The 16,073-nt window shown below is 48.4% G+C and overlaps 1 protein-coding gene and 1 long non-coding RNA gene across 2 annotated transcripts in view; both read right to left on the reverse strand.

Annotated features, from left to right (window-relative positions):
- Positions 1-16,073, reverse strand: part of EIF4A3 (eukaryotic translation initiation factor 4A3) — a 65,907-nt gene that overhangs the window by 49,357 nt on the left and 477 nt on the right. The gene's annotated exons all lie outside the window — the stretch shown is intronic.
- On the reverse strand, positions 1,870-15,025 carry LOC144894269 (uncharacterized). The gene is made up of 3 exons (XR_013624952.1): positions 14,942-15,025; positions 5,195-5,299; positions 1,870-4,702 (listed from the first exon to the last, which is right to left on the reverse strand). It is a non-coding gene; the product is annotated as an uncharacterized LOC144894269 (long non-coding RNA).

The following is a 16,073-nucleotide window of genomic DNA, read 5'->3' on the forward strand; positions in this document are numbered from 1 at the left end:
CCTTCCTCTTCATTAACGGTATGGACCTCAAACATCCAGGGCCTTCGCTCAAACTTGACTGATATCTCCATACAGGTTGCTTCTGACAAACCAGGCATGATCTGCTTAACAGAAACTTTCCTCGTTCATGATGTCTCCGATTCCTTAGTATCTCTCCCGGGTTACTCCCTCCTCCGGTATGATAGACCTGAGCCTCGTCCTGGAAGTGGGGTTGCTATCTTTATCAAAAACTCTCTTCCTCACTCGCCCTGCACTGCCCTCTCTCCACCGCTTTACACAAAAAAGGTGCAAGAACAGATCCTTGCAACTACAGCCCAATGAGCCTTCTCCCAATTATCAGCAAAGTCATGGAATCCATCATTGCTTCGGATGTGAAATCTTTCCTCTTCTCCAATGGCTTGATCTCTGATCATCAATTTGGTTTCAGACCAGGTCACTCTACTCTGGACATGCTGCTTCTGCTGTCTCAACAATGGATGGAGGTCTTCAATGCCAAACAGGAAATTAGAGCTGTCTCCCTTGACATATCACATGCCTTCGATACGGTCTGGCACCCCGCTCTGCTCACCAAACTCTCCTCCTTTGGTATCCATGGAAATCTCCATGCATGGCTGGCGGACTTCCTCTCTAGTTGCAGCCAACGTGTGGCCCTGAATGGGTTTCTCTCATCTCCTCTTCCTGTACAGGCTGGAGTTCCCCAAGGCAGTGTTCTGGGCCCTGTGCTTTTTCTGGTCTTCATCAATGATCTCTCTGACTCTCTTGAAAATCCTCTCTATCTCTTTGTTGATGACTCCACTCTCTGCCGCTCCATATGGAGTTCTTTACAATGAGCCACGTTAAAAAAAAATTCCATAGAGCGGTTTTGAAAATATATAGAGGTGCAACGTTTTTCGGTTTTTCTAAGATGGCGCCTGTACCGCATGACCTATGACGTCATGATTATCATTAAAATATTCTAAAGGGAGAGGCGCTCCTGTGGTGAAATTTTCGTGTCCATCAGACCAACAGTTGCTGAAGTTTTGAAAATAATGATCGGATGGATGTGTTGTATTTGTCGAATTATGACGTCATAACGAAGGCACCGATGACATCATCATTAACATATCTTATTCCCCATGGGGAGTAGTTCACAATGAGCCAGGTCTCAATTTTTTTCCATGGAGTGGTTTCAGAGATAGAGGTGCGAAGTTTTTCCAAGATGGCGCCTGTACCACGTGACCAATGATGTCATAATAATGATTAAAATATTCCACAGGAGAAGGCCCTCCTTTGGTGAAAATTTCATGGTAATCGGACCAACGGTTGCCAAGAAAATGATTTTTTTTAAATGCAGACACGCACGGCACACGACACGTACGCAAATGAATGCTTAAGACACACTCCCACCCGCAACCTCCGCTCTGCTGGCACCAACCTTCCCCCCCCCCCCCCCTCCATCTGGACCAAATTCAGATCCTGGGGGGACAGGGCCTTCTCCATCGCTGCTCCCACCCTCTGGAACTCACTACCTCACACCATCAGAGACTCCTCCTCACTCACCACATTCAAAACATCAGTCAAGACCCACCTGTTCAACACTGCATTTAACATTTAACCCACAGCATTTAACCCCTGACTATCTCTTCTCCTTCTCCTTCCTTTGATTATTTACCTATTTATTTTTGTCTTTTTGCACTTGTTTTTTGTACTCTGTCAAAGCGTCTTTGGGCTTCTTGAAAAGCGCTATATAAAATAAATGTATTATTATTATTAACTCCGCTTTTTGCTTCGCGAGCGCAGGGTAACAACGAGAGAGAGATAGAGAGATAGAGATAGAGATAGAGATAGAGAGAGAGAGAGAGAGAGAGGGAGAGAGAGAGACACACACACTTGACATTTCGTTCTCTTTATTACTGAGAAGTCAGTGTACATGATGAAAAGTCATACGACACATTTCATATAAATAAAGATGGGGGTTACATGAGAGAAAGGACTAGAATTTACAAATGAACTTGGAGGACACCATCAACCAAGCTGCAAAGGGATTCCTTCACACACCATCGCTGTGAGAAAAGTGTACATTCAATGAATTCAAGCTCCAGATCTAAACGAGACGTAACTAGACCTTTGAAAATCATAAAAACATCATCATCAGATCAAAGTAGTGCACAAATGGTTTGCATTTTGTGCTTTCTTGATAAATAAATAGCAAGTTTTGCCTCCGCAAACAGATAGTTGGCTAAAATACATTCCTCTTTACACCGGTAAGAAATATTAAAGCCAAATATAAAAACACAATGTGTGAAAACCAAGCTTAGCCCTTCAATCACACGTGATAAAACTGAAAAAAGAGGAGCCAACCTCGTACATTCAATAAAAGCATGAAAAACAGTTTCAGGGACATCGCAGAAGGGATACATTTCCGAGTTGTCAGGGCATATGCGGTGAGATAAAACGTTTGAAGATAAAATATAATGTGCCAGTCGCCATTGCAGGTCCCCAGTGCGTTTGACAATGGGTGCCCTATACATGGTGAGCCATTTGATTCTTGTGGCAGCACCAATTTGGAGCATAGGTCTCCAGTGTGTTTGTGGTTCTGTCGGTTTACAGGGAACAAGAATTCCAACACACATGGAATAAACAGAGGATTTCTCCATTGTATTAAAAGGAATAAGACATTGGAAAGAAATTAAAAGTTTTGGAAAGGGGCATTGGGACAAAGGAGGGTTAGCTTCCACCAGTGTGTCCCATTTTAGCCCGGTTTGTTTAAAAAGGTGTAAAATCAGAGAGAAGATCCTCCCAATGACTGATAGAACGAACACCAGTAGCCACAGCAACGTCAGCTGCTGACTTCCATTTATGGAGAAAAGGGTCTCGAAAGTTTTTGACCTTAGTGCAATCAATATCAATGAATTTTTGCATAAAAGATCGGTCACTACAGACCCCTTTTAAAACTGGGTTTAAAAAGACTGGCTCATTTAAAAACATTGGGAGGGAATAATCACATGTATCACGCTGAAACTGAATCGCCTGCCATGCTTCCAGCATGCTCCTGTAGAACAGGGGGACCAAAGTTAAATCAACGCTCTTGATGTTGATGAGAAAGAGTTGCTGGTCAAAACCAAGTTTCCCGGCTTGCCTAAGTAGGCAGTGAGCAAAAGCTTTCCACGGGACATCCGTGTACAGAAGCCAGCGTAGTGAGAGGAGGCGAAAAGCCATCACCTTACTGTTGACATCGACCAACCCCTGTCCACCTTCAGCAACGGGCAGGCTTAGCACGCCTGACCGGAGCCAGTGTTTCCTCCCTCCCCCCCCCCCAAAAGTCAATAAAAACACGAGAGTTTTTTAAGAATAAAAGCTGGGGCTTGTAGTGCCTTAAGCTTATGCCACAGCATTGATGCCGCAAGATTGTTTATTATCAGGGTGCGACCCCGATAAGAGAGCTGATTCAGTAAACCTTTCCATTTTAGAAGCCGCTGCTCAGTTTTAGTTATGAGTGTTTCCCAGTTCTTCGAGACGAAGTCCGGAGTGCCAAGAGAGACCCCGAGATAATGTATCCCGTCTCGTGCCCACACAAGCTGGCCGGGCAAGGTTGGAGGAGGGGTGTCACTTTGCGGACCCAAGTAGAGAGCATTGCTCTTGAGCCAGTTGATTTTTGCAGAGCTTGCTGAGCTAAACTCCTGGACACAATGAACCAAGAAAGAAACATCTTCATCAGAGCGAACAATTACGCACAGGTCATCTGCGTAAGCAATTGTCTTGACCGGGTTTACTGCTGGAAGGGGGGCGAAACCAAGAAGGCGCGCACGCATTTGAATAAGCAAAGGCTAAACTGAAAGGGAGTACAAAAGACCAGACAAGGGGCACCCTTGGCGAATTCCTCTACAAACAGAGAAAGGCTGGCATAAGATATTTACTTTTAACAAACTAAAAGTATTATTATACAATAATTTAGTGTAAGAGATAAAAAAAATTCCCCGATACCAAAGCCCCGTAAAACAGAAAAGAGATAAAAATGATCAATTGCATCAAAAGCTTTTTCCTTGTCGAGGAAAACCAAACAAACATTCCTTTGTTCAATGGTACAAATATCGATAATGTCGCGAACGATAAAAAATACTATCATGTATAGTCCTTTTGGGAATGCAGTAGGATTGGTTGGGGTGTACAATCTCCCCAATCACCGGCTTGAGGCGGTTTGCAAGAGCTTTGGAAAATATTTTATAGTCAGTACAAAGTAACGAGATTGGACGCCAGTTTTTCAAGTTCTGAAGGTCTCCTTTCTTGGGAATGAGGGCGAGTACAGCCCTGCGACAACTGAGGGGTAGCGAGCCAGATCGCAAGCTGTCGTTTAAAAGACCAAGTAGTTCAGGACCCAAAAGGTTCCAAAAGGCCCGGTAGAGTTCCATTGGGATCCCATCTAAGCCTGACGCCTTGCCAGTGGGTAAAGTTTGCAATGCGGAAAAAAGTTCTTCCAAAGTAACTTCCACATCTAACTGTAGGCGTGCCGTTTCGGACAAGGTGGGCAAAGAGGCAACCAGAGAGTCAATCATTCCGTGATCAATGTTCTTGGTACGGTACAAGTCAGAGAAGTATTCCTTGGCGGAACCTCTGATACATTTTTGATCGTATGTCACTCTCCCTTCTTTTGTCCGAAGCGAGGTTAGTTGCTGGCTTCCTTTGGTTCGGGTTTCCAATCCAAAGAAGAACTTGGAAGAGGTATCTAGAAAACACAAATTTTCCATTCGGAGCCGGACCAAAGCTCCTCTAGCTCGCTTTACACACAATTCAGCAAGAAGGGCCTTTTTCTTAGCCAACAAAAGGTTAGTCCGTTCAGCATTAGAAGCTGAGAGGTTGGATTGTAAAGTTAGAATCTCCTTGGTAAGCAGGGATTGAAGAGCAACATCATTCTTGGTATGAAAGGACCCGTACTGCTGGCAAAACATTTTTATCTGAGCTTTTGCATTGTCCCACCACTGTCCGAGGAGAGGGAAGGAAGCTTTCCGCAGGAGTAAAGTCTCCCATTTTAAAAGCATCAATAAAACATTTGTCTTCCAGAAGACTAACATTGAATGTCCAATAAACAGCACCACGATTACAAATCGGGGAGAAAGTGCGAAACACAACCATGTGGTGATCTGAGAAACCACTCGGGACAATACCAGTATGGGTCACAATATTTTAAAAATCACTATTAATATAAAACCGGTCTAACCTTGCGAGGGACAGGCGGCCATTTAAACACCGACACCATGTATACTGGCGTGTGGATGGATTTCGAGTTCTCCAGATGTCAACAAGGGAGAAGGTTGTCAAAGTCCTAGTCAGAGGCACAATACTTGCTGGATGAGGATCATTCCCATTGCGATCAATGGTAGAGTCCATCGTACAGTTAAAATCCCCTCCTAAACAAACAAATCCATTAAAATCAAAACGTGCAAGAGAAGTTTCTAACTGTGTGAAAAAGGCAAAAAAATCCGTGCTGTCACTGGATGCATAGATGTTCAGTATCGTGTGTTTAAAACCATTAAGAGTGAAAGTGAGAGAGATTAAGTACCCTTTAATTATTTCATTAAAATCAACAATGAGATTACAGAGAGAAGGATGCAAATAGATGGCTACCCCAGCCCGAGGACACTCTAAGCTACTGAAGAGCCACCTTCCTTTCATTATTCTTTCCCATTCACTCATACAGGAGGAACTACATCTGGTTTCTTGTAAGAGTAAGATATTGTTACAGACGCGGTTTTAGATGTTATTTTACCGAGCGGTTTGGTATTACCGCGTCCGAACAGTTACTCCCCGATTAGAACCCGATCCCGCCCAAACGTTGGCCGGATCGCACCGCAGCTGCTCAATGAGGGAAAAGACTAAAACGACGCAATGCAAAGAGGAAAACGAAGGCAAAGAAAGGTTTGGAAATACTACTGAATTTATTGACTATTTACACACATAAGCAAAAAGAAAGCAGTCACGTTTATTTACAAGCACATAAGACGCAGGTGACACAGTGAAATCTTTAGCTTACCTACACAAGCTTAATTAACCCAGGACAGAACAAACTCACGTACACAAGAAGGGTGGAAAGGCAGGAGGTGGATGGCTGGAGGGAGAGGGAGGTCCAAGGGGGTCCCGCAGCACAACCGGCGCGTTTAGCAGCCACCGTTCAGGCCCCACGCTGCTGTTTTGGCTGCTGTGGACGTCGCGTGCTTTGCCAGGCCTCGTCGGACGCGTCTGGTCCAAACCCTCCACTCGTTCTTGGTCCACTCACTCTTTACCACCGACTCCTCACCGCAACCAACGCAACCAACTGACCACCACCACCGACTCCTCACCGCAACCAACGCAACCAACTGACCACCGACTCCACTGACTGACTCCTCACGACTCTCTTGGCGACCAACTCACTTGCTTCTTGCGTGCGTGCCTTTTATAGCGCCTCCGGCGATTAAGCCGCCGGCCTTTTGGACACGCCCATCGGGGTGCTCACCTCGGCCCTGGTTGGTCGCGCGACCCTCTGGCTCCGCCCTTGATGACGACGGGCGGGCACGCCTTTCTTCTCCGATTCGAGCACATGTTCAATGGCGGTTATTGGAGGGGAGGTAATTCGGCAATCGAGGCCCGGCAATGACGGAAGGGGGTGTAAAAGGAAATGGAGATTTTGGGGATGGGAAGGAAAGGGGATCTATTCTCTTTCACTGGTGCAATGGAGTACTTTAATTAATAGGAGACACAGCCTTACCCTAAAACACAGAATAAGAGATAACTATCAAACAGGGGTTTTCTATTGTTTGGCTGATGTGTATGCTTGTGGACTAATTATGGGATGCCCTTTCACCTTTACACAGCTCCGGAGGTAGGGGGGCGCAGAATAAACAATAATAATAATAGTACAGCACACAATCAAAAAATATACAGTCCTCATCTCCGCAACACTGCACCCTCCTCCTCTTAGGCACGTCCCGGGCCTACAACTTTTACTTTTAGTGTGACACGTAGGTGTAGTTCCCTCTACTTTTAACCTGACCCTCAGTGCGACAGTTTTAAAACATAAATAAATGTGTCCCGCTGCTCCATTGCACCCTGCCTAACAGACTTACGCCCACAGTTAACCGAATTGCGGAATGGTCTTCAAACTATACACTGACGGTGGGAAGCATTATTTACAATGACGCTATTTTTATTTACAAAACTAACCCAGGACCTGTGATTGTTCTTTCTGGGGGGGAGACAGTCTGCTCTGCATCAATGCACCATGAAAGCACCCAAAACCGCACCAATACACACCCAAGCACCAATCGGTGCAGTCACCATTGTTCAAGAGTGCTCAACAAAAATAAATTCAACAACCCCTAACCCTGCAGGTGGTCTCTTGCTCTTCGGCTCCCTCTGCTGGTTATTATTATTTTCCTGGTGTTGTCATCTTCCCTTGCTGGCGGCCTATTTGCAATAAAAGAATGCACCTAACGTGTCCGTTTTTATTTTATTTATGGCCCACAGGGGCCGACTACGTGTGGTTCACCTGTGTGGCATCGGTGCCCTGTGGCCAAGGTCCGCCAGCAAGATTTCGGGCCCTCATGGCCGGTTCCAGCAGAGGGGCCATGCCCCAACCCATGGGGTCCATAAGTGGTGCTCGGCCACAGACATGTGGTCCATAATGTGGTGCATCGATGCAGACAGCTGGTTCTGGGAATTTCGGGCGCACAATGGCCGACCCACGCACGCTCCCCTCGGCGCCCAACGGCGCACAGGTCATGTGGGAGACAAAAGGGGAAAGACAAATGAGCGAGGGGTAAGGTCACAAGGGTACACATCAATAAGGCAATGCAAGGCGAAATGGTACGGAGAGCGAAATGAGAAAGCTCGTCCCTACCGTACGTCACCCCCCTGTCACCTACACTACCCTTGCCCTTACCCCATATTTACAAAATCTACACATTACCAATCCGTCGCTACTGTCACGTCTTCCCCATATTTCCTCTATACCAAATTCGTCACCACAATCCCTCTACTTCAAAATTTGCCATCACCAAATTCATCATCAATCCTCATAAGGAGGAAGAGATGGAACAACAAAGCACAATGTCACACCCACGTCATGATGCGTCTCACAATCCAACATTTGCATCATAAAAAATAATCAAAACATGGCATGGTGTGGAGTACCTGTCACCTCAGGTGAGTGGATGCAGATGGTGCGAGGAGACTTCATCCTAACTACTTCCTAAATGACATTAACACACTTTACACTACCCGGGGTCTCTCCCTGCCAATCCATTGGCCAACTTACACTATGGGTTCTAAAAACCAATTCCCATTGACCAAACTGTGGTGCTTCTCAATTTGGGGTCTCACTCCCCCGATTCATCTCCCGGTGCCCTCGCACAATTTCTGGGCTGTGACGTGTAGCTCTCCCAGCAGGTCTACCCACCTGCACACCTCCACCACTGCAGTTGCCACCCGAGCTTACCTAGCTCCTCACCCTAACCTAACTAACTGGGGAAGGCCCTCTCCTGGCTCTGTCACCCCCTGGTGCCCTCTGGCACTGGGCTACCCGGGTCCGTCCTCCGGATCCTCGGGCCCCATCCACAACTACCGGCTCCCAGAGCCCACCTGCGGCCTCACCTGGCCAACATCCTCACAGTGGTGGAGTGCCCAACCAACTACACACACTAACAGGCTACACGCCCAGCCATTTCCACAACACTAATGCACCCATCCAAAGACCATTCTTTCACCCGCACCACAGATGCCAATATCCAACCACAATTTACCTGTACCCTCTACCTAACACTTACACTACCCGCCCCGGGTATCCGTGATGGGGGTCCACTCTTCCCCCATTCACACCTTCGCACCATCCACTCCACTCCACAATTTCCACCATACTCACTCCACGACCATCCATTCCAATACTCCATTTATTCCACACTACCATTTATTCCACACAGCCACATACACCTGTTGTCGCACACCTGTGCAATCACCTGGTGCCACCTGCACCCTCCTCCTCTTCCTGGACCATTGGGTCAGCACAATACACAATCACCTTCACTCACTCATACCCTGCTCCACACACCTGTTCAGTTGCACACCTGTGCAATCACAACTGTTCAATCACACCTGTTCAATCTTCAAACACACGGCATCATCTCAGCTAACTACTCCCCTCTGAAACTTGCGCTTCCCAGTCGTCCCTTTAAACTATTGCGCTCCCTCGTCATTATAATCCACACTAATCTACCTGCGTCCCCACTACAGGTATCAGTCACTAACTAACCTTAACGTCACCTAATGTCATCTTCGCTAGATCCCTACACACGATATATCCTAACCCACCCGGGCTAGTTTTCACTGCCATCACCCCATAAGCTATAGCGCATTTGCCCCCACCTTACTGTGAGGGATGGTGGATTTGCCATCCCTCCACATCGGGGAGGTCCCACTATCAATTTTGCACATCCAAATTCCACAAATCAAAAATTTTCCATTTACTGCCAATTCTACCCACTATTATAAATTTCGTATCAAATCACTACTATCATCATCACAGTCCACTATATCCTAGCCTCGGTGCGTCGTGACATCATTAAACTCGGTTCGTAAAGCCGAGCAATGAATTCGGGTGGTTTGGTCGCCTGCAGGTTGAATCCGTCCGGCTTTCGGTTCAAGGGAGGTGGTTTGGTTGGACCGAGGTTCCACGCACCATCTCGGCGCGGCACCTTGCGGTCCCGGGCCCGATGGCTCAATCTCCCCCGGTCGGAACCCCATCCCCACGAGGGGGCACCGTTCCGCTTCCTCCCACTCGCCCTTGAACCGGACCGGTCGCCTCGCCCTACAAGGCCCGGACTCCACCGTGCGTGGCGGGGCCAAGCCCGAATCGGCAACGACGCTTCGAAGAGAAGCGACGCAGCATCGATCCGCGCCGGGCCTCGCACCCAACAAAGCACCCCTCGCACCGAGTGCTCGCATCGGCTATCCGTCGCCCTAACCGCTAACCCGGTTACCGTCGATGCTTTACTTGCATGCTCACACGCATACGCTACCCCTTTCACCCTCACAAAACCCGGCGTTCCAACGCCGTCCGTACATTCCACCAACGCTCTCCCTGTTACACACCACACCTCTCGCGCACACTCTTGCGCACACTTTGGTCCACACCTCTCCTCCGTTACGTCCTCCGTAACACTCACCATGGGCGTGCACTCTTGCATCCACCCACTAACGCGCTCACCTGGGCTCTCCCACACCCGCGCTACCACCAACCCAGGTGTGCTTCCTCGCACACCCTCTACCATTCCAAGCGTGCATTCTCGCACCCGCTCCACCACCAACTCACTCCTCGTGTCACTCTCACCCTCGCACGTACACTCCGTACACCCCGACGTGCATTCTCGCTCGCACTCGGGTTCACTCCCACACTTTATAACACACCTACTCGCCGACGCACACTTTTTCCTCCCACGCGTGCCATTTCCACTCACACGGGACCCTTCACCAACGCCCGGATGCCTCCTCGATCCCAAGCGCGCGAAAATTCTTTTGTCGCCAAACATCCTCTTACAAAATCTCCCCGCACAATACACAGCATGTCTCACCTTCGGGGTTCTTCTTCCTCCCTGCACCAAAACCTGCAAACTTCCATTTGGGTTAAGCACAGCATCGTGATGTGAGCAGGGACTTTGTACACAATCCATTTCTCCCTGCAATTCCCGGGCTACCTCCGTCATCTCTTCAATTTTAATTCCCAGCACTGCTTTTTCTTTATTAACCTCGGCGACCGCTGGCTTTAATAAAACACCCTCTACCTCATCGGTCGCCGGCTTTTCCAAACCCCGTGTCGCGATTTCTACCCCCGTCATTGTACCCGTGCTTTCCTCCGCTTCGCTCAACCGGCGCTTCTCGCCCCGCTTTACCTCCTCGTGCACCCCTGGGACCCTTTCGCCCAACTTGCGGTCTCTGTCCCTCTGCTCCCTTTCCTTCCTATCGGCCCTCATTCCGTTTATTGTTGCTTCAATTTGCTCACTCTGAGCCTCCATCCGGTTCCCCATTTGTTCCATTCGCTCACCCTGAGCATCCATTTCATTACTCAATTTCTCCCCGTTTATTCTCAGCATCTCGGCGAATTGCGCCATGAAGTCCCCCACATCAAAGCCCGCTGCTACGGTCACGGGCGCGGCAAAATTTGGTGCCGCTGTAACCACGTGCGCGAGAGCGCCATTTTGTGCACCTGATACCCCCACGACCGCAACTTCTTTACTCTCCTCCACCATTTTCCCCACTTCTTCCCTGGGGTCCTGGGTCGATTCTACCCTGTCTATCTCTCCCACCGGCATCCCGTCGCCTTGACCAGCCATGGCGCGATTTCAAAGTTCAGGTTTTGTAAAACAAAACAAATTTCGGCCGCTCCAAATTTTGACCAAATTTTTTTCTAGATGTTTTAAAAATTTGGTTCGGGCCCCGAATCTCACTCCCAGACACCAATTGTTGCTTAATAACACAATTGGTGTTCCAAAATTTGGGCCTAACAAATTTAGTCCCAGGTCCGAATCCAACTCCTGACAACCAATTGTTACAGACGCGGTTTTAGATGTTATTTTACCGAGCGGTTTGGTATTACCGCGTCCGAACAGTTACTCCCCGATTAGAACCCGATCCCGCCCAAAAGTTGGCCGGATCGCACCGCAGCTGCTCAATGAGGGAAAAGACTAAAACGACGCAATGCAAAGAGGAAAACGAAGGCAAAGAAAGGTTTGGAAATACTACTGAATTTATTGACTATTTACACACATAAGCAAAAAGAAAGCAGTCACGTTTATTTACAAGCACATAAGACGCAGGTGACACAGTGAAATCTTTAGCTTACCTACACAAGCTTAATTAACCCAGGACAGAACAAACTCACGTACACAAGAAGGGTGGAAAGGCAGGAGGTGGATGGCTGGAGGGAGAGGGAGGTCCAAGGGGGTCCCGCAGCACAACCGGCGCGTTTAGCAGCCACCGTTCAGGCCCCACGCTGCTGTTTTGGCTGCTGTGGACGTCGCGTGCTTTGCCAGGCCTCGTCGGACGCGTCTGGTCCAAACCCTCCACTCGTTCTTGGTCCACTCACTCTTTACCACCGACTCCTCACCGCAACCAACGCAACCAACTGACCACCACCACCGACTCCTCACCGCAACCAACGCAACCAACTGACCACCGACTCCACTGACTGACTCCTCACGACTCTCTTGGCGACCAACTCACTTGCTTCTTGCGTGCGCGCCTTTTATAGCGCCTCCGGCGATTAAGCCGCCGGCCTTTTGGACACGCCCATCGGGGTGCTCACCTCGGCCCTGGTTGGTCGCGCGACCCTCTGGCTCCGCCCTTGATGACGACGGGCGGGCACGCCTTTCTTCTCCGATTCGAGCACATGTTCAATGGCGGTTATTGGAGGGGAGGTAATTCGGCAATCGAGGCCCGGCAATGACGGAAGGGGGTGTAAAAGGAAATGGAGATTTTGGGGATGGGAAGGAAAGGGGATCTATTCTCTTTCACTGGTGCAATGGAGTACTTCAATTAATGGGAGACACAGCCTTACCCTAAAACACAGAATAAGAGATAACTATCAAACAGGGGTTTTCTATTGTTTGGCTGATGTGTATGCTTGTGGACTAATTATGGGATGCCCTTTCACCTTTACACAGCTCCGGAGGTAGGGGGGCGCAGAATAAACAATAATAATAATAGTACAGCACACAATCAAAAAATATACAGTCCTCATCTCCGCAACAATATCAATGTGGTTCTTCAAAACAAGCTCCTTAACTTTAGCTTTTCGTAAATACGAGCGTCCTCCGTTTATGTTTAAAGTGGCTATAGAAAAAGCCATAGTGTGGAATTTGGGGAAAGGTATCAGTTAATTTGGTCAGGATATGCCTGCAGCTGCTTCCTTGCTTTCAGAACCCATTTCCTGAGACGAAACATTTGTGGTTCAGTCATAGCAAACTGCTCGGACTGCAGGAGCAGTCGCTTTGCGGAGGTGATAAAACTGTGCAGATCAGGGAAGGAATCCTGAATTTTAACATTTCTCTTACAGAAAGCGTGATGTAAAACTTTAGGATCTCCTGGAGGGGCACATTCGGACCACTCTCCGGTTCCTGGGATAAGCCTGGATCATTCCAGACCTCGGTGCTACCACCAGAGGCAAGCGACGACGCGCCATCAGAATCGTAGTTTGATTGGGGATCTGCATTAATACCGTGCTCCCCCGGTGGAGCAGGTATTTCCATTTCTGCGGGGAGGGGAAAAACTATTTCCGAAGCAGAACATACACGCTCTGCTTCCATCATGTCCGGGGTCGTCTGTGGCGCAGACATCTTAGACACTTCACCTTTAGCAGGGAGAGGGACCAAAACAGGTTTCTTACTGACGTCCATGGTTGTAGTATCGGCAACCACAGGGGTAGTCACAGCTACCTCTTGGGGCACGACACTACCTCCTTGTACCTCTTGGGGCACAACACCACCTCCTTGTACCTCTTGGGGCACAACACTACCTCCTTGTACCTCTTGGGGAACGACACTACCTCCTTGTTCTGCTCGTGTTTGTCTTGCTCGTTATCAGGAGCGTAATTATTATCCTCCGGAGCTAACACGGCAAATCTGTTTTCCGTTTCCATGGCAGCAAACGGGGCAGCTGCATCCAAATGGGAGCCATTTAATTTGCCCGATGGCGCCAGTTTTTTCGGAACGCTCACCGTTACATCGTGACCATTGACGTTTGGGCGCTTGTTTCTCCGAGATTGACCGGTGATAAAACCCTCGTCATCCGCTTGAGGTCCCTTTCGTTCTGCACTCGCACCGCGGGGCTGATTATGGGAGGTGTCTGTACACTCCTCCACTCTAGATGTGCCACTCGTGCCTGGCTTGGGCTCTGCGGCTCTAGATGTGCCACTCGTGCACGGTTTGGGCTCCGCGGCTCTAGATGTACCACTGGTGCTTGGTTTGGGTTCCAGGTGTTGAGATTCCCGGTTAGGTTCCACACGTTGAGATTCGTCACCGGGAATGTTTGGTTTCTGACAAGCGTTCTTTAAATGTCCGTGCTCGCCACAAATAAAGCACGTCATTGCCTCAGTAGCGATATAAATTTGGTAGCTGCGATCTTTGTGCTTCAAAGTCACAACAGCACTAAGCGATTGTGCATTATTCTTTAAAACAATATAACAGTGACGCCGGAAAGACATGATGTGTCTAACCGAAGCGCCAGAACGCAAACGTAAGGGGATCATTGAGATCCGTGACACGACCGTTCCAAACCGATTTAAAGCACAGGTAATCTCCTCGCTTTTAAAGAAAGGTGGTAAATTCGAAATAATAATTTTAACGGCAGGTGTGTCCAGGACACACAGTAAGAAAAAGATCCGGCGCGACAGACAAGCCGGTTTCGACTGTCTGAGCAACGTATCGCTCTTCGGACAGGATTCATTTTCACGTTGATTCATTTTCGACGCTGCGAGAATGTTTTCGAGCCCAATTTGTTCTCCGAACCCCATTACAACGTCGTCAACACTAACTCCGTCCGGCGGACAAACTATGACCCCGTTCTTTGGAGTAAGTGCCTCGTACACACTATTGTGCAAACGTACGTTTGCCATAGCGTAAAATTAACAAATGAAGTAAATTGAAAAAACAAAAACAAACCTGCCACAAGCAAAACTAGCAAGTGGAGGAAAAGGAAAAGTAATAATATGGGTGAAGTATTTAGCCAAGAAAAGGCTAAACGTATAAACACGGCAAATGGAAGAGCAGGCCCAAACCAGGAGGTCCTGAACAGGCCTGCAAATCACCTACCGTGCGCGCTCTCTTTCTCTCTCCTGCCTCAACAAAGAAAGGAAACACGGGGAAAACTTCACAAACACGTACAAGGACACAAAGGGAGTGAAATGCAGGATGGGAAAAAAACAACACAACACAGTACTCACAGCTCAGCGCACATAGCCGCCGTGATGCCACACCCAAAACGTAACAGCCGGCAGGGGGCGAGAGAGCGAGCGAGAGAGACAGAGACAGAGACAGAGACAGAGACAGAGACAGAAGAGATATATGGGGGGGGGGGGGGGGGAGGGGAGTGTAATGGAGAAATAGAGGGAGAAATAGAGGGAGCAATGGGAGGAGGAGTGGAAGAGAGAGCGTAATGCAGAAAGAGAGCAATGGGGAGAGAGAGAGAAAGCGCAAGGGGTGAGAGGGACGATTGGGGAGGGGAAAGGGAGAGAGAGTAATGGAGAAATAGAGTGAACAATGGGAGCAGGGTGGAAGAGAGAGCGTAATGCAGAAAGAGAGCAATGGGAAGAGAGAGAGAAAGCGCAAATGGAAGAGAGGGACGATCGGGGAGGGGAAAGGGAGAGAGAGTAATGGAGAAATAGAGTGAACAATGGGAGCAGGGTGGAAGAGAGAGCGTAATGCAGAAAGAGAGCAATGGGAAGAGAGAGAGAAAGCGCAAAGGGGAGAGAGAGAGGATTGGGGAGGTGGGGTGAGAGTAATGGAGAAATCGAGGCAGCAATGGGAGGGGAGGAAAAGGAGGCAATGGGAGGGGGTGGGGAGAGAGCATTGGAGGGGAGGGTGAAGGAGAGAGAGAGAGCAAGGATAGGGAATGGAAGAGGGGTGTTGGAATTGAAGAAACGAGTGGAGAGAAAGAGAGAAAGAGAGAAAGAGAGAGAGAGAGAAAGAGAGAAAGAGAGAAAAAGAGAAAAAGAGAAAGAGAGAAAGAGAGAAAGAGAGAAAGAGAGAGAGAGAGAGAGAGAGAGAGAGAGAGAGAGAGAGAGAGAGAGAGAGAGAGAGAGAGAGAGAGAGAGAGAGAGAGAGAGAGAGAAGAAAGTGAAGGGGATCATCGAGTCAATCACGGATATCAGAATTATAATTATTTGTACATGTTTTCATGTAGAAAGAAGACATGTGGTGATGGCTCCTCTCCTCCCATCCCGTTTTCTGTGGAAAAACTTCTGCAATGGTCTTTGCATCAACACCAGAGATCAGCCTCAAAGCAATTCGCTAGTATTGGGGCTGCATCATGGAGCACGCCGCTCTTTAGAACGAAGTACAGTAAGTACAGTATAA

This window comes from Myxine glutinosa, chromosome 11 (assembly GCF_964187855.1).
Source record: "Myxine glutinosa chromosome 11, kmMyxGlut1.1, whole genome shotgun sequence".
In the NCBI taxonomy this organism is placed as follows: domain Eukaryota; kingdom Metazoa; phylum Chordata; class Myxini; order Myxiniformes; family Myxinidae; genus Myxine; species Myxine glutinosa.